General features: G+C 41.6%; 1 protein-coding gene across 3 annotated transcripts in view; it reads right to left on the reverse strand.

Annotated features, from left to right (window-relative positions):
• The window catches only part of LOC126291783 (retinol-binding protein pinta-like), a 252495-nt gene that overhangs the window by 173642 nt on the left and 59899 nt on the right, over nucleotides 1-18954 (reverse strand). The window contains exon 2 of one of the 3 annotated variants that reach the window (XM_049985475.1): nucleotides 3173-3290. The exons of 1 other annotated variant lie outside the window; for it this stretch is intronic. The gene's annotated coding sequence lies outside the window, so the exon portion shown is untranslated. The remainder of the gene's footprint in view (nucleotides 1-3172; nucleotides 3291-18954) is intronic. One more of the 3 variants, XM_049985477.1, reaches the window with a different exon arrangement.

Below are 18954 nucleotides of genomic sequence, written 5' to 3' on the forward strand. Positions count from 1 at the left end.
TGAGACGTGTAACCAATGGCACCCCATACCGTCACGCCGGGTGATACGCCAGTATGGCGATGACGAATACACGCTTCCGATGTGCGTTCACCGCGATGTCGCGAAACACGGATGCGACCATCATGATGGTGTAAACAGAACCTGGATTCATCCGAAAAAATGACGTTTTGCCATTCGTGCACACAGGTTCGTCGTTGAGTACACCATCGCAGGTGCTCCGGTCTGTAATGCAGCGCCAAGGGTAACCCCAGCCACGGTCTCCGAGCTGATAATCCATGGCGCTACAAACGTCGTCGAACTGTTCGTGCAGATGGTTGTTGTCCTGCAAACGTCACCATCTGTTGATTCAGGGATCGAGACGTGGCTACACGATCCGTTACAGCCATGCGGATAAGATGCCTGTCATCTCGACAGCTAGTGATAAGAGGCCGTTGGGATCCAACACGGCGTTCCGTATTACCCTCCTGAGCGCACCGATTCCATATTCTGCTAACAGTCATTGGATCTCGACCAACACGAGCAGCATTGTCGCGATACGATAAACAGCAATCGCGATAGGCTACAATCCGATCTTTATCAATGTCGGAAACGTGATGGTACGCATTTCTCCTCCTTACACGAGGCATCACAACAAGGTTTCACCAGGCAACGCCGGATCAACTGCTGTTTGTGTATGAGAAATCGGTTGGAAACTTTATTCATGTCAGCACGTTGTAGGTGTCGCCACCGGCGCCAGCCTTGTGTGAATGCTCTGAAAAGCTAATCATTTGCATATCACAGCATCTTCTTCCTGTCGGTTAAATTTCGTGTCTGTAGCACGTCATCTTCGTCGTGTAGCAATTTTAATGGCCAGTAGTGTAATAATGGTGTAAGACCGAGATCGTGCAATACTGCAAGAAACAGGGGGATCAGGAATGCTGCAGGCAGCACTGGTTCGTTTTAAGAATCAAGGCGTTTGCCTCACGTTATTTAGGAAAGCATCGCAAAAAAAAAATCAGAATGGCTTTGTACATCAAACTCCATTCTCCCCAATATGTCAGTGTCTTAATAACTGCACTGCCTCTACTGCAGAGTGTGCTTTGATTTAAGCACGGTTTGCTCCAGACAGCCTTAATACAAAAGTTAGTCCGTCTCGACCACTGCTTTTCTTCCACGTATGAGTGCTATAAATGCAGCCTGCAAACTGTACATAGCCTTTTGTTCCCTCTGTTTCGAATCATGATAATGGGTAGGAGGAGTAACAAAGAAAGAAAAACTGGAACAACATTGACGTGGGCGGAGCTTGGTTAGTACCCTTTTCTAGTGCTAGGCGTGCATAGTACATCTCAGTACTAGTTGACTGCAGTTTTTGCAAGCGCTGTTGTGTTCTTATTTCGTTTTTTATGATGAAAAGTTTAAGTAGACAACGTGAAGATGTGAAATTTTGTTTTCTACTCGGTAAAACTGCTGCTGAAACTGTTTTGAGTTGAAAACAGGTTACCAAGATGACGCTATTGGAAAACGTAACTGTACGAGTGGTTTACTCGATTCATAAACGGCGCCATGTCGATTGATCACAAACCTCGTTCTGGACGTCCATCAGCTGTCAGAATCGACGAAAATATTGAAAAAATTCGTGAGCTTATGCCCAGAGACCGACGACAGACACCTAATCAACAGTCAGAGATTAGTGGGTTATCTTAGAGATCGGTTCAGCGAGTGATACAAGTTTTCTGTCACAGATAATTACTATTGATGAGCCATGGTGCGACGGTGCAACAGTCAAGCCAATGAAAGACGTCATGGCCACCCGTCCAAAAAAATGTCATCAAGTTAAACCAAACTTCAAAGCAATGCTGGATTTGCTTTTTTGATGCCAAGGGCGAAGTTCATTCAGAGTTTGTTCCCCCGATAAGGCCGTCAATCATTCCTTTTATTTGAAACATTTAAGAAGATTACCCAACAGTGTTCATATTTGTGGTAGACATGAGACTGGTTCTTTTACACGAGAATGCACCTGCACACGCAGACATCTCTCTTAGGCATTTTTTGGCTAAAATTGCGTGGTTCCTCTGCCCTACGCACCTTAATCACCTTACATGCCTCTGAGCGACTTTTCCTTATTTTCTCTCTTGTAAAGGAGCATGAAAGTACGCAGATTTGACCATATTTAAGAGGTGGAAAAAACGAGGGAGGAGCTATCAGCCATTTGTAAAGACGATCCAAAAAATGTTTCAAACTGTGAAAGCATCGGTGGGACAAATGTATTAGTTGTAATGCCAAATATTTTGATGGCGGAAAGATTGTTTTGTTAACAAATTTGAAAAATTATAGCTTTTAAAAAATAATTCCGTTTCTTTGATACCCCTTTGTAAGTAAATTAAGTTTTTAGACTTATGACTTCAACGAAAGGAACTATGCTATGTTATTACTCTTTGCTGATGATTCATTGCGACTGCTGTTATTGAGAACTCATTCATAACAGATGCTCATATTTTCTGCAAAGGAACTAAATTGGAATATAAAATTATAATCTACTGTGTCTTGAAAGAAAACAGCAGCTACGGTGTTCAGGGACCAGGAACCAATTCTCAGAAAAATGTTAATATATGATTAGAAAATACGAAGAGTGAACTCGGTCAAATCCTAGAAATTACTGTCTCATTCATGACAGAAATCGGCAAACAAAATAAAGTAGAATGATTTAATTACATTATCCGAACAGCCAATAGAATCTTCAGAACTAAAGTATGAACGAAAACTCTACTCAGGTTCTGTATAAAGATGTAAGTACCCACCATGACATACCGAAGTGAGTCGTGCACTGTAACAAAAAAGAAATTAACAAAGAATACAAGCATCGGCAATACGATCCGAAAAGAGAGTGGCCAATAGGACAGGGAATGCAGATATGAGACAAGAGCTGAAATGAGCAAATTATGATGAGGGGAACATTTATAAGGATCATGACAAAACAATGGAAGAGAACGGAACATCAAAATTAATGATGATTTATTATACAGATCTTTAGGAAGAACGAAGAAGAGGTGGATAGATAATAATTTTTCAATGTGTAGAAGAACATGGGAGTGTAGTGTTGTGTTTCTGTTGCAAAGTCGTTATGGCAGCTTTAAAAGAACAAAATTTGAAATTTTTGTCCTGTTTAAAAAAACAGTTGGCAATGGAGACTCACCAAATACTTCAAGAGGCTTTCCAGAAGGATGCTATGAGCTGCACACAAGTTTTCGACTGGTTTGGTCACTTCCAATGTGGCGAGAAAAGTGTTGAAAACCAACCTCCTTCTGGACGTCCTGCAACATAGCGAAACGAGGAAAACATTGAAAAAAATCAAGGAGGGGTCACCGTTTCATGATGAGTGAGACGTCGTGTCAGTTGATTTTGAGCGAGGATTTGCACACGAGACATGTTGCCGCTAAATTTCTTCTGAGCCTTATCACAAATCAGCAAAAAATCATGTGTGTGAAAGTGTGCCAAGACTTGAAAACAGAGACTGAAAGTTATCCAAATTTTGTGAACAAAGTCATCACAGGCGATGAGAATTGGTGTTACGGGTATGACCAAAAACGAAGCAATAATCTTCTACGTAGACGAATCCCAACTCTCCTAAACCAAAAAAAAGCAATGCAAATGAGGTGGGACGTGAAGTGGATGATAATTGTCTTTTTTAAGGTTCAAGGAATTGCGAAACGGGAATTTGTGTCCATCGGCCACACTGTCATAGGTGACAGTCCATTCATCAAGACAACGCACAGCCTTAAGAGCGACCCGCAATTTGCCATCTCAGGGATAGCATGTCGTTTTCCACCCTCTATATTCGCCAGACGAGCACCCTGCGACTTTCTCCTAATCCCGCGACTGAAAACAGCTCTAAAGGAAAGCGGTATCATGATGTGGAGGCGGTAAAAACAGCTTCGCCAAAGGCACTCTACGATATCAAAAACGGAGAGGTACAGACATGCTTCTAACTGTGGGAAAAGGACTTGACAAGTGCACCGCATCTAATAGAGAGCACTTTGAAACTGACCGAAGGAATTTTGTAAAGAGCTTCATGAATAAATTTTTTACAACAAATATACCGTTTCCTGTGACTCTTTACTTTTATTACTGCTTTCAATAATAATAATAATAATAATAATAATAATAATAAGCAATCGTATCATCTAACACAGCCACACATCGATCAAGACACATCCAACACATGGCTAAGAAAAGTCAATATATACAGGGAGACGGAAGGATTCATGATTGCAATACAGGATCAAAGAATAAACACCAGATATTATAGCAAGCATATTATTAAAGATCCCAAGACCACAACAGATAAATGCAGATTTTGCAAACAATAAATAGAAACAGTAGATCACATCACAAGCGGATGTACAATACTAGCAAATACAGAATACCCCAGAAGACATGACAATGTAGCAAAAATAATACATCAACAACTTGCCATACAACATAAACTAATAAAACAACACGTTCCCAGATACAAGTATGCACCACAAAATCTACTGGAGAATGATGAATACAAATTATACTGGAACAGAAACCATTATAACAGACAAAACAAGACCACATAACATATACCGTACAGTTAAAAGGAAGTCACGCTTGATCAAGGTCCGCGTGACTGTGCATATTTGACCAGACATAACGTCAGAGAAAAGAAAGAAATAATAATAGTAGAAAAATTGGGAAAAGACATCAGACAGCTAACACAATTTATAAGAAAAAAAGGTTAGATAAAATCTTACAACAAGAAGCGATAGAGCAATTAGATGAAAAGAAGCAGAAATTAGAAGGCATTGGCCAAACGACTTAGAAGACACAAAAAAAGTGAAAATAGAAGGTAACAAAACCAAACATTCAACATAAAACAAAAGAAATTTAACCAGACAATACATAACACACACATTAAAATTAACAATCCACCAAACATAACAGACATGGAACACTTCTGGAGCAACATATGGTCAAACCTGGTACAACATAACAGGCATGCACGGTAGATACAAGCATAAACAGACACATACAAGATGATACCACAAATGCCTGAAGTGATAATATTGCAACATGAAGTCACCCGAGCAATTAATTCTTTGTACAACTGGAAAGCCCCTGGAAAAGATAAAATAGCAAATTTCTTGCTAAAGAAGTTCACCTCCACACATTCACATCTAGCTAAATTATTTAACAGTCACATTGCAGACCCATACACATTCTTGGATACACTTACACATGGAATAACTTATCTGAAACCTAAAGATCAACAGACACAACAAACCCAGCTAAGTATCGCCCCATAACATGCCTACCAACAATATACAAAATATTAACTTCAGTAATTACACAGAAATTAATGACACATACACCACAGAACAAAATTATAAATGAAGAACAAAAAGGCTGTTGCAAAGGAGCACAAGGATGTAAAGAGCAACTGATAATAGATGCAGAGGTGACATATCAAGCTAAAACTAAACAAAGGTCTCTACACTACACATACATTGATTACTGAAAAGCTTTTGATATTGGAAATATACAAAGTAGATCCTAAATTGATACAGTTCCTAAATATAGTAATGAAAAATTGGAAAACCACGCTTAATATCCAAACAAATTCAAATAATATCACATCGCAGCCGATACAGATTAAGAGTGGAATATACCAAGGAGACTCATTAAGTTCTCTCTGGTTTTGCCTTGCTCTGAACCCATTATCCAACATCCTAAATAATACAAATTATGGATACAATATTACTAGAACATACCAACACAAAATCACATATTTGCTATACATGGATGACCTAAAACTACTGGCAACAACAAATCAACAACTCAACCAATCACTAAAGATAACAGAAGTATTCAGCAATGATATAAATATGTCTTTTGGAACAGACAAATGTAAGAAAAATAGCATAGTAAAGGGAAAACACACCACAGCGACTGCATAGAAGCGATGGAAAAAACTGATGCCTATAAATATCTACGATACAGACAGAAAATAGGAATAGATAACACAAATATTAGAGAAGAACTAAAAGAAAAATATAGACAAAGACTAACAAAAATACTGAAAACAGAATTGACAGCAAGAAACAAGAGAAAAGCTATAAATAGCTATGCTATACCAATATTGACTTACTCAATTGGAATAGTCAAATGGAGTAACACAGACCTAGAAGTACTTAATACACACAGCCACACATCGATCAAGATGCATCCAACACATGGCTAAGAAAAGGCAATATATACAGTGAGACGGAAGGATTCATGACTGCAATACAGGATCAAACAATAAACACCATATATTACAGCAAGCACATTATTAAAGATCCCAAGACCACAACAGATAAATGTAGACTCTGCAAACAACAAATAGAAACAGTAGATCACATCACAAGTGGGTGTACAATACTAGCCAATACAGAATACCCCAGAAGACATGATAATGTAGCAAAAATAATACATCAACAACTTGTCATACAACATAAACTAATAAAACAACACGCTCCCACATACAAGTATGCACTACAAAATCTACTGGAGAATGATAAATACAAATTATAATGGAACAGAACCATTATAAGAGATAAAACAACACCACATAACAAACCTGACATCATGCTTACCAATAAAGAGAAGAAGTTAACACAACTAATCGAAATATCAATACCCAATACAACAAATATACAGAAGAAAACAGGACAAAAAATTGAAAAATACATCCAAATGGCTAAGGAAGTCAAAGATATGTGGCATCAGGATAAAGTTGACATCATACCAATTATATTATCAACTACAGGAGTCATATCACACAATATCCACCAGTACATCAACGCAATATAGTTACATCCAAATGCATATATGTAACTACAGAAATCTGTAATTATTGTTACATGTTCAATTACCCGAAAGTTCCTAAATGCAATGTAACATATACTGTACAGTTAAAAGGAAGTCACTCTTGATCAAGGTCCACGTCACTTTCCATTTTTAACGAAACATAACATCTGAGAAAGGAAAGAAATAATAATAATAATATTAATGACAGGTATAAAAGGAATTCATAGGTGCACAAAGTAGTGAAAGAGCCAGATCAAAAAGAATTTATAGGAATGCAAAATAGATATTTTCTGACATAGCAAGTTCTGATGAAGAAAAATTTGTGGAGACTGCAACAGATACGAACGTTGGCAAATGAGGAACATCTGGTTGGAAGGAAGGATGTAAAGGTGTATAAAGTGCATACCGGAATACTGGTTGGCATTATTGTCGCTTCAGTGGACACATCATCAAATGTGTTTGGAAACTGGAGATGCTATTCAGTTCTGTAACACAAAGCTCTGTAACATAATGAGGGAAATTATTTCTATTCCTACGAATGAAAAAATCCCTGAAAGGGAAGAGGTATGATGATGAGGAGGCGGTAAAAGCAACTTGGCAAAGGACAATGTACGACATCAAAGTTGAAGAGTTCCAGTCATATTTGATTTGATTGATTTGATTTTCATTCCACAGACCCACAAAAGAGGGGATCCTCCAGAGTGTGGAACATGTCAGATAAACACATTACAAAAATGAAATTATAAAAACGTTGATCCTCAGTCAATAAACAGTAAAATTATGTTAATGAATTAAAATTAAACTTCTAATATTTGCAGGTTTAATACTTACATCTGCTTTCATTAAACAGTGAGAAAAAAGACTTGACAAGTGTACCCCATCTAATGGAGAGCACTTGGCAGCGATGGAAGGAATCTATGTGGGCTTGAACTGTTCGTTTGCACTTAATAATATGTATATACTTTTGATGGGATTTTTTCATTTTCGGTTACACCATTTTGACTATCAGTTACGACGATTTGAAAATTGGTTCCGGTCTAATATCAGTCATCAAGTAAATAAAGAAAGTATGATATTTTCAACTTTCGATAGGTTTTTCTTGTACGCCTTCAATTTCTTTTTAAATCATTATCGAAATCACTTTGATGATTACTTTTTATTCAGTTAATTAGTTTCAATGTAATTTTAATGTAGTTTAAATGTAATGTCATATAATTCTAATCATTATATAAAGTTCTTCATTTGCTCTCATTTTTCTGCTTTCAAGCTTTTACCCCTTGAGTCATGCTATTTTGATTAATTTTATGTATCAGTTTCGATTTCATTTCTTTCACTGTACCATCTTTTTTTCGTATATGTTATTGCAGTCATTATTTCTATTTCTCATTTTGCTTGAAACCCTTCTTTCGTTTAAATCTTGATCTGCGTTATTTGTCTTCAGTGCAATAGGGAGAGGCTATGTTTTAAGTGTTCATATGACGATTACCATAAAAGTGCACATCTTGTGACGAACACTACAATTTTTGCGCCGTTGAACAGTAAACATACAAAGATTATTTCGTCTTTTGTGTTTTAACCGACAGATCAACATTTCCAAATATTATAGTACATAAATATAATTAAATTCACATTCATAAATTCCTAAAAATTCCAAGTGGAGAAAGAATGATACAAAAATGTGAAAGTCCATAGGGCGATTAAAATGTGACACGGGAATAGAAATAAAATATTACCTTTAAACCAAGCAACTGAATAAAAATAGTGAACAATTTCATTTCGATAAAGATTTTTTTTTTAATTTGAAGCGTCTGATGTGATTAGAACCCACAACTTTTTGTATACAAAGTGCTTATCCTGTCAATTACACCACGCAATCTGTCTACACAGTAATAGTTGTTTAAAGGTACTGAGCGTCACGCAAAATTCAGAATTTTTTTTTCGTCGATTACTCGCAAATGAGGGCCAACCAGGGAGAAAGGTTCAAATGGTTCAAATGGCTCTGAGCACTATGGGACTTAACTTCTGAGGTCGTCAGTCCCCTAGAACTTAGAACTACTTAAACCTAACTAACCTAAGTACATCACACACGTCCATGCCAGAGGCAGGATTCGAATCTGAGACCGTAGCTGTCGCACGGTGCCAGACTGTAGCGCCTAGAACCGCTTGGCCACCAAGGCCGGCCAGGGAGAAAGATTGTAGGGTCTGATACCTGGGATCTTAAACTACATCACTATAATGTGATTCTTGAGTTTCTCCCGGCGTATTTGATAATCAAAATATCCACGGGTGTACTGCCGGTCTATAGTGTCCAATGGGCATAATATTTCGGCGATCAAACATGTCGCCATCATTAGGTGAACTGACGGACTGAGCTCCATTGAACGCGCCGGCACGGAGATCCGTACGCTATGGCTGCTCAGGGGGAACTGGGTTCAGTCGCGGCGGCGGCCGATTTAAATACCCTCCGCCCGCGGCGCGCTCCCTCCGCCGTCCGCACCCCGCGCCACGGTAGCGCGGTGGAACAGATTGCGACAACGTCTGAGATGACGTCGGTGTGATGGCTCTGTCCGCCGTGGTCGTCACAACTATGCGTTTGCTCGATTTAGTCTTGATTAACCCAATCGCTGGTTCCCAAGCCTTGCTAAGATTATAGCCACAGTCACGGTTTATGAGGTCGTCATTGGTGCGAATTTCGATGGCCTCTCTAACAACGCTGTCTCAGTATCTCGACGTCTGTACCAGAATCCTCGTGCGGTCATACTCCATAGCATGATTTTCCGACAAACAATGTTCAGCGACCGCCGACTTGCTCGGATACATCAGTCGAGTGTGCCTCTGGTGTTCACGGCATCGATCCTCCACGGTACGCATCGTCTGACCAATATACGACTTGCCACATTGACACGGAATCTGGTACACGCCGGCCTTCCTCAAACCGAGGTCATCTTTGGCGCTCCCCACCAGTGCACGAGTTTTATTCGGAGGACAAAACACAGTTCCAACCCGGTGTTTCTTCAGAATGCGGGCGATTTTCCCCGAGAGTGCGCCTGTGTATGGAATAAATGCAGTGCCTACCTCCTCCCTCGTGACTTCATCCATCTCAACAGGTTGTGATGCAGTGGTTGGGCGGAGAGCACGTTGGATCTGCCACTCTGAGTACCCATTTTTTCGAAATACAGTTCTCAGATGTTTCAATTCCTGGGGTAGACTCTCTGTGTCAGAGATGGTGCGCGCCCTATGTACTAGAGTTTTAAGTACCCCATTCCTCTGTGAAGGGTGGTGGCAGCTGTCTGCCTGCAAATACAGATCCGCGGACGGCGGAGGGAGCGCGCCGCGGGCGGAGGGTATTTAAGTCGGCCGCCGCCGCGACCGAACCCACTTCCCCCTGAGCAGCCATAGCGTACGGATCTCCGTGCCGGCGCGTTCACAGGAGCTCAGTCCGTCAGTTCACCTGATGATGGCGACATGTTTGATCGCCGAAATATTGTGCCCGTTGAACACTATAGACCGGCAGTACACCCGTGAATATTTTGAACATCACTATAGATGGTTTAAGAAACTCTATCCCATCACTGGGGAGGAGAAGGACTAGTGTTTAACGTATCGTCGACAACGAGGTCATTAGAGACGGAGCGCAAGCTCGGAGGAGGGAAGGATGGGGAAGGAAATCGGCCGTTCTCTTTCAAAGGAACCATCCCGGCATTTGCCTGAAGCGATTTAGGGACATCACGGAAAACCTAAATCAGGATTGCCGGAGACGGGATTGAACCGTCGTTCTCCTCCCATCACTGGGGAACTTTGCTTGTTAGATAGAAATAGAGATCATCAGCGTATTTGTGTTATTTTCTGTAGGACGAAACTGACGATACGATACGACAGTGTCTGTGTTATTCTGATTGCGATACAAAGTTCTTTTACACGTCCATCCATGTCCAAAGGAACAGGCACTGCGGGTAATGCAGCCGCTATGAAATACATTAAATGAATTCCCAATAGCGGATTATGGCGACAGTGCAAATTTGTGCCGGATCAGGACTCGAACCTGCATACCGCGAACGGTCGACTTACCATTTGGCTATCGGTGTACGATTCAGTGCCATAGCCAAAATTACATATGTCGCCAACCGCGCGTCTACCTAATTTTGGGTCTAGTCGTGAGACATGCACGGATAGCCAAATGGTGAGGCAACCGCTCGCCATAAGCGGGAAATCCGGGTTCGAGTCCAGATCGGGCACAAATTTTTATTGTCACTTCATCCTGCAGCTGATGGTTATCATTATTCGCAATAGGGAATGCATTTAATGTATTATACTGACGATACGTCAGCAACCTACAGTGAAACGAGTATAAGACCTGATACCGAATCTTAGGGGACGCTTGGTACTGGTTGTCTCCTTTACGATGCCGGACACGACGCATTGTTGGCGAGACGTCACGTGCTACTGAAACCATTCCATTGCGCTTGGCGAGAAATGTAGGCTGCCAAGTTTGGCAAATACGTCGACAGTGTATAAGGGTTTGATAATGTCTAAGAAGACACAACCTCTTGGCTTTTCATAGCAAGCCTGAGGTCATATGTTACCTATGGTACCCCTTGTATGTATAACAGTGTGATTTGGCAACCTTTCATTCTGTCCAATAATTGTCTTAAAATTTATTAATTTTATTTGATGTGCTGGGTAACAGAATTAAACTGGTTTTGCTCAGAAAGAAAACTGTTTCTTGGACGTAAAAGTAATTATTTTAGTTTATAAATTTTGTAGTCGAACTAGTATAATGTATTACAGGCGTCTTTTACACCACGTAGCGAAACAGCTGCCTTTTAGGTACTTTATTTATACACTCCTGGAAATTGAAATAAGAACACCGTGAATTCATTGTCCCAGGAAGAGGAAACTTTATTGACACATTCCTGGGGTCAGATACATCACATGATCACACTGACAGAACCACAGGCACATAGACACAGGCAACAGAGCATGCACAATGTCGGCACTAGTACAGTGTATATCCACCTTTAGCAGCAATGCAGGCTGCTATTCTCCCATGGAGACGATCGTAGAGATGCTGGATGTAGTCCTGTGGAACGGCTTGCCATGCCATTTCCACCTGGCGCCTCAGTTGGACCAGCGTTCGTGCTGGACGTGCAGACGGCGTGAGACGACGCTTCATCCAGTCCCAAACATGCTCAATGGGGGACAGATCCGGAGATCTTGCTGGCCAGGGTCGTTGACTTACACCTTATAGAGCACGTTGGGTGGCACGGGATACATGCGGACGTGCATTGTCCTGTTGGAACAGCAAGTTCCCTTGCCGGTCTAGGAATGGTAGAACGATGGGTTCGATGACGGTTTGGATGTACCGTGCACTATTCAGTGTCCCCTCGACGATCACCAGAGGTGTACGGCCAGTGTAGGAGATCGCTCCCCACACCATGATGCCGGGTGTTGGCCCTGTGTGCCTTGGTCGTATGCAGTCCTGATTGTGGCGCTCACCTGCACGGCGCCAAACACGCATACGTCCATCATTGGCACCAAGGCAGAAGCGACTCTCATCGCTGAAGACGACACGTCTCCATTCGTCCCTCCATTCACGCCTGTCGCGACACCACTGGAGGCGGGCTGCACGATGTTGGGGCGTGAGCGGAAGACGGCCTAACGGTGTGCGGGACCGTAGCCCAGCTTCATGGAGACGGTTGCGAATGGTCCTCGCCGATACCCCAGGAGCAACAGTGTCCCTAATTTGCTGGGAAGTGGCGGTGCGTTCCCCTACGGCACTGCGTAGGATCCTACGGTCTAGGCGTGCATCCGTGCGTCGCTGCGGTCCGGTTCCAGGTCGACGGGCACGTGCACCTTCCGCCGACCACTGGCGACAACATCGATGTACTGTGGAGACCTCACGCCCCACGTGCTGAGCAATTCGGCGGTACGTCCACCCGGCCTCCCGCATGGCCACTATACGCCCTCGCTCAAAGTCCGTCAACTGCACATAAGGTTCACGTCCACGCTGTCGCGACATGCTACCAGTGTTAAAGACTGCGATGGAGCTCCGTATGCCACGGCAAACTGGCTGACACTGACAGCGGCGGTGCACAAATACTGCGCAGCTAGCGCCATTCGACGGCCAACACCGCGGTTCCTGGTGTGTCTGCTGTGCCGTGCGTGTGATCATTGCTTGTACAGCCCTCTCGCAGTGTCCGGAGCAAGTATGGTGGGTCTGACACACCGGTGTCAGTGTGTTCTTTTTTCCATTTCCAGGAGTGTATTTATGTATATTTATTTATATTTCTGAAGAAGATAAATTTGGTAACATCCAGTACACATTTAAGTGTCAGGAAGTCGTTTCTGAAAGTATTTGTATGGGGTGTAGCCATGTATGGAAGTGAAACGTGGACGATAAGTAGTTTAGACAAGAAGAGAACAGAAGCTTTCGAAATGTGGTGCTAAAGTATAATTCTGAAGATTAGCTGCCAGCCGTGGTGGCTGAGCGGTTCTAGGCGCTTCAGTCCGGAACCGCGCTGCTGCTACGCTCGCAGGTTTGAATCCTGCCTTGGGCATGGATGTGTGTGATGTCTTTAGGTTAGTTACGTTTAAGGAGTTCTAAGTCTTAGTGGACTGATGAACTCATGTGTTAAGTCCCACAGTGCTTAGAGCCAAGATTAGATGGGTAGGTCACCTAACTAATGAGGATGTATTGAATAGAATTGGAGAGAAGAGATATATGTGGAACAAATGACTAGAAGAAGGGATCGGTTTATAGGGCATATTCTGAGGCATCAAGGGATCACCAGTTTAGTGTTGCAGGGCAGCGTGTTGGGTAAAAATCGTAGAGGGAGACCAAGATGCCGGCCGCGGTGGTCTCGCGGTTCTAGGCGCGCAGTCCGGAACCGTGCGACTGCTACGGTCGCAGGTTCGAATCCTGCCTCGGGCATGGATGTGTGTGATGTCCTTAGGTTAGTTAGGTTTAAGTAATTCTAAGTTCTAGGGGACTAATGACCGCAGCAGTTGAGTCCCATAGTGCTCAGAGCCATTTTTTTTTGGAGACCAAGAGATCAATACATTAAACAGATTCAGAAGGTTGTAGGTTGCAGTAGGTACTGGGAGATGAAGAAGCTTGCACAGCATAGAGCAGCGTGGAGAGCTACATCAAACCAGTCTCTGGACTGAAGACCACGACAATAACATTTATATTTCACCAGAATGACTTATGGAAGTAGCTAGATTACTGATAATGGTTGTCAGTTTGGCACAATTGTACTCTTCACTGAGAATTCAGAAGCAAAATCTATATGCCAGTCCTCAATTGAAAACAAGTGTATTTTTCAATGCCAAAACACTTTCAGATGATGTAGTTTTCTATCATAAACAATATAAGTACTTATAATACTATTTTTCGTTAGTTAGAACGTAATCCGATACCATATTGTCCTTACAGACAGAAGAACATTTGGAGCCAGTAAAGGTTATCGAAACTTCAAATCAATTGTTACTGAGTATCTTGAAGATGAAGCTTTCTTCCATCAAGAAGAAAGCAGAGATTCAGACACTGATGGTCACCAGGACAATGAACCCACGTCTCCAATGGTCCCAAGTGAAACAAGCACTGAAGAGTTAGATGATACAGACTACAGAATTGATGACTTCTTTATCGATCATGATGGAACTCAGTAGAGTTAATCGCTGCCTCCAGTGAGCACGATACCAGTACACAGTATCACGAAAATTCCATCTTATCGAGTAAGAGACATTGTGACTAAACAGTCACTCCACTCGAAATGAAAGCTTCCATGGCTTTGGAACTATTATTATAATCTTTCGTCTGAAATACAATTTGACACTTACACATAGTGTGGCGAATAGAGAACAAACGTGTGATGTAGCTAAGGCAAACAGCTCAACTGTAGATGAAAGACGTACAAACGACATTATTATTAAGGGTGTAAATTTTAAGTTGACAAACCAGAATAACTCGAAAAATAAGCTTAACACGAAAATATATGTAGAATCCACAGTAGATTATTTTCGAGGGGGACATCTGCTGGTGCTAAAATTAACCCGCCCCCCCCAGCCCCCTGGGGGTGGGGTGGAGGAAACTTTAAAAACTTCAAATGGGAATCCCCAATTTTTACTGCAGAATCAGATCCTACATAAAAAACTACATATATTTGGTTTTAAACATTTGTTTTGATTCTTGGTAGTTGGCGCTGTAATTCAAAAAAATCCATGTTCTCATTATTGCTTGGACAATGGTTACGGATAAATAAAAAATACTTAATTATTTCGTAAATTTTGATTCGCTAAAACTAAAACTCTCCCTCTCTCCCTGTAAGGTGGGGTTTGAGAAAGAGCAATTAGAGTTTTACAAATGTTGACCCAAATATTAATTTCTTCCGCAGATTCAGATAAGTTTTGTTTGGGTCAACATTTGTAAAACTGTAATTCCTCTCTCTCAAACCCCACCTTACGGGGAGAGAGGGAGAGTTTTAGTTTTATCGAATCAAAATTTACGAAGTGAATAAGTAATTTTTATTCATCCCTAACTATTTTCCACGCAAAAATGAGAACATGAAATTTTCTTGAATTACAGCGCCAGGGTGTTGTGGTGGCAGGCTAATTTTAGCACCAGCAGATATCCCCACCCCCGGAAAAATAGACTTTGGATTCTACACATCTTTTTGTGTGAAGCTTATTTTTCGAGTTACTCTGGTTTGTCAACTTAAAATTTACACCCTGTATAGTGAATCTGTAACAGGAGTCTCTTGACCAAAAGGCAAATACATACACTTGGAAGAGACGTCAACAACAGGGTATTTTGTCTTACGCATAAACATATTAGATGTAGGAGCAATAATTTTCACGGTAACATCCCAACTAAATGTAAGGCAGACCTGATAAAAATTTTGTTAAATGGAGAGGGGAATCAACAACCATACGCACCCAAAATGAAGTTCTACAAGCCATGGCACGCAGTGGAATTAGTAGCCAACAGTTCGAAGATAGCGTCAACTGAAAGACCACGAAAAGAAAGATATTTCACGTGCCAGCGTCTATAAGACAGAAAAGAGGTCAGTCATGCTGCAAATAAACAAAAATGTACGGTAAGTGCGGAAGAGTTGGACCACCGGGTAAGACGGAGAGGTGACGTACGTCACAAATCCGTCGCTACAGAGCAGCACCCGCTTGTTATGAGGAATCTCTTGTGTACAGAAACGTTGTGCAGAAGTGTTGCTGTTATTTTTGTGTTACTTCTGGAGAAAAATAACATTCTCTGTTTTTTGCAAGCCGAAAAGTTTTATAGTGTGGTTATATGATTTTAGCATTTAGGCTTAGTTTGCGCAATACTGAGGCAACTTTTTAAATGACCGCAGAGTTCGCTACCTGCTGATAGAAGTCTCCAGACAATCGAGAGAGAGGGACCAGTGTTATCTGGGAGAAATGGACCACTTGCCGTATTGTGGAAGAAATGGAGCGCAATTAAATTTACACTTAGCTTGAAGGCATGCGGAATAATCCCACTGATTATGCACGCAGTCCCATATTACATTTATTTGTCGGAAGGTATGTCTATGCCAACAGACGGAAGAGAAGAATCTCACGCACAGGACTTCCGACCACTTCAAAGCACATCGAAAGACCTACTGATCCTAAACACTCCAAAAGAGCAGAGTTATTCACGTAAGTCAAATCCTTTCACTGAAAGAACTTCGGCTTTCCTCCCACTAAAACTAAAACTTCAAAGATATCAATTCAAAAATCTCCTAAGCCAACACAGAAAAATCTTTTGGAAGAAATACCATTTGTACGTTTTACTGATAAAAACATGACTTTTAAGTGGAAGCCAGTAACTGTAAAATATAGCTAAATTCAGCTAAAAATATTGAAATTTCAAAGAAAGAGAGGGATCAGAAAATAAACAGAAAAAGGCACAAAATGGTCACCAATGGGAAATACTAGTGAAGAGAAGAGCAGACTGATGTAGCTGAGAAGGAAAACTACTCACAGCGTTAATCAGATAAAAATATTGCAGAATGCTACCAAAATAACATTTACTAATGGGATGAAGAGAACTTGTTGGTGTTGTGAAATCTATTACGAAATTAAGAAAAGTAGCGGTTGGATGTAGTGTGTTTCCGTTCACGATGGTCACATGACTGTTGTTCAACATTTGGTAATAAGTGTAACTGCCGCGTTAACAGAAGGATACGCTAATGCACGGAGAGAAAAAGGCTCGTTAGAAAAGCTAACGTTCATTGCAGCTTTAAATTGACCATAATAATTCTGGAATAAAATATTATACGGTATAATTCTAAGCTGAGTACAAAATATTCTTAATAAAAATATACCGCGAGGGGTAGCCAAGCGGTCTAAGGCGCCTTGCCACTATTTGCGCTGCTCCCTCTCCTCGCAGGTTCGAGTCCTTCATCGGGCATGGATGCCTGTGTTGTCATTAGCGTAAGTTAGTTTAAGTTAGATTAAATAGTGTGTAAGCCTAGGGACCGATGAGCTCAGCAGTTTGACCCCATAGGAACTTACCACAAATTAAGTTAATAAAAATATTTAGTTTTAATTGACTCTTTTCTTCATGAATAGCCCCCGCGATTACGCTCAAGTGCCGCAACATGACGTGGCATGGCCTCGAATAATGTCTGTTGTAGAGCTGGAGGGAACTGACACCATGAATCCTGCAAGACTGTCCATACATCCGTAAGAGTACGAGGAGGTGGAGATCTCTTCTGAACACCATCTGCGAGGCATTGCAGATATACTCAATAATCTACATGCTCTTGGAGCCACTATGTACCAATTCTGAACGTGTGGGTTGTCTCACTGTCCTGTTGGAATTGCCCAAGTCCTTCGGAATTCACAATGGACATGAGTGGATGCAGATGGACAGACAGAGTGCTTACATACGTGTCACCTGTCAGATTCGTATCTAGACATTTCAGGGTTCCCATATCACTCCAGCTGCACACTCCATACACCATTACAGAGCCTCCATCAACATGAACAGTCCCCTACTGACATGAAGGAGCCATGGATTGATGAGGTTGTCCACATACCCGTATACGTCCGTCCGCTAGACCCAATTTGAAACGAGACTTCTCAGACCAGGCAACATGTGTCCAGTCATCAACAGTCCAATGTCGGTGTTGAGGGGTGCAGGCGAGGTGTAAATGTATGTGTCGTGCAGTCAACAAGGGTACAGAGAGGCCATTCGACCCTAAAAACCCATATGGATGATGTTTCGTTGAATGGTTCGGACACTGACACTTGTTGATGGACCAGCATTAAAATCTGCAGCAATTTGCGGGAGGGTTGCACTTCTGTCACGTTAAACGATTCTCTTCAGTCGTCGCTATGCCCTTTCTTGCAGGATCTTTTTTCGGCCACAGCGATGTTGGGGATTTGATGTTTTACCTGATTCCTGATATTCACGGTACACTCATGAAATGATCGTATGGGAAAATCCCCACTTCATCGCTACCTCGCAAATGCTGTGGCCCGTCGCTCGTGCGCCGACTATAACACCACGATCAAATTCACTCACATCGTGATAACCTGCCATTGTAGCAGCGCTAACCGATGTAACACCTGCGCCAGACACTTGTTGTTTATATAGGCGCTGCCTGTTTGCATATCTCTGTTCTCGAATACGCAAGTCTATATCTGTTTCTTCGGTGACGACGCGAAGCTTGGCTTACACAAGATAAGACCTGAGACAAATTTTACATCGCGTAAAACAGGCAGCTTTTAAATGAGTGGAAACATGGACAAAGTCGCACAATAATGTTCAATGGTGATAGGTTTAAGAAAATAGAAATATACAAGTTTCTATTACGAGAGAATATTTTAAAGACGTTGTAACCCTTACTAATCGGCCGATCCTGCTTGCGATATAAAATATGACCGTGGATCACGTGTATACCTAATGGAATTTTTTTTCTAATTTGATAAGTCTATCTTTCCCGAAGAAGTAATAACGATAAGTAGGGGGAAAGTGAGCAACCGATCTTTCTGATAGAAAAGTCTACTAAAAATAACAAAGTAATTAAACCGAACAGGGCTGCAGTTTGGTAAAAGGAGAGTTATTTTGTGCATTCACTC

The sequence above is a fragment of the Schistocerca gregaria genome, chromosome 9, assembly GCF_023897955.1.
Source record: "Schistocerca gregaria isolate iqSchGreg1 chromosome 9, iqSchGreg1.2, whole genome shotgun sequence".
Lineage (NCBI taxonomy): Eukaryota > Metazoa > Arthropoda > Insecta > Orthoptera > Acrididae > Schistocerca > Schistocerca gregaria.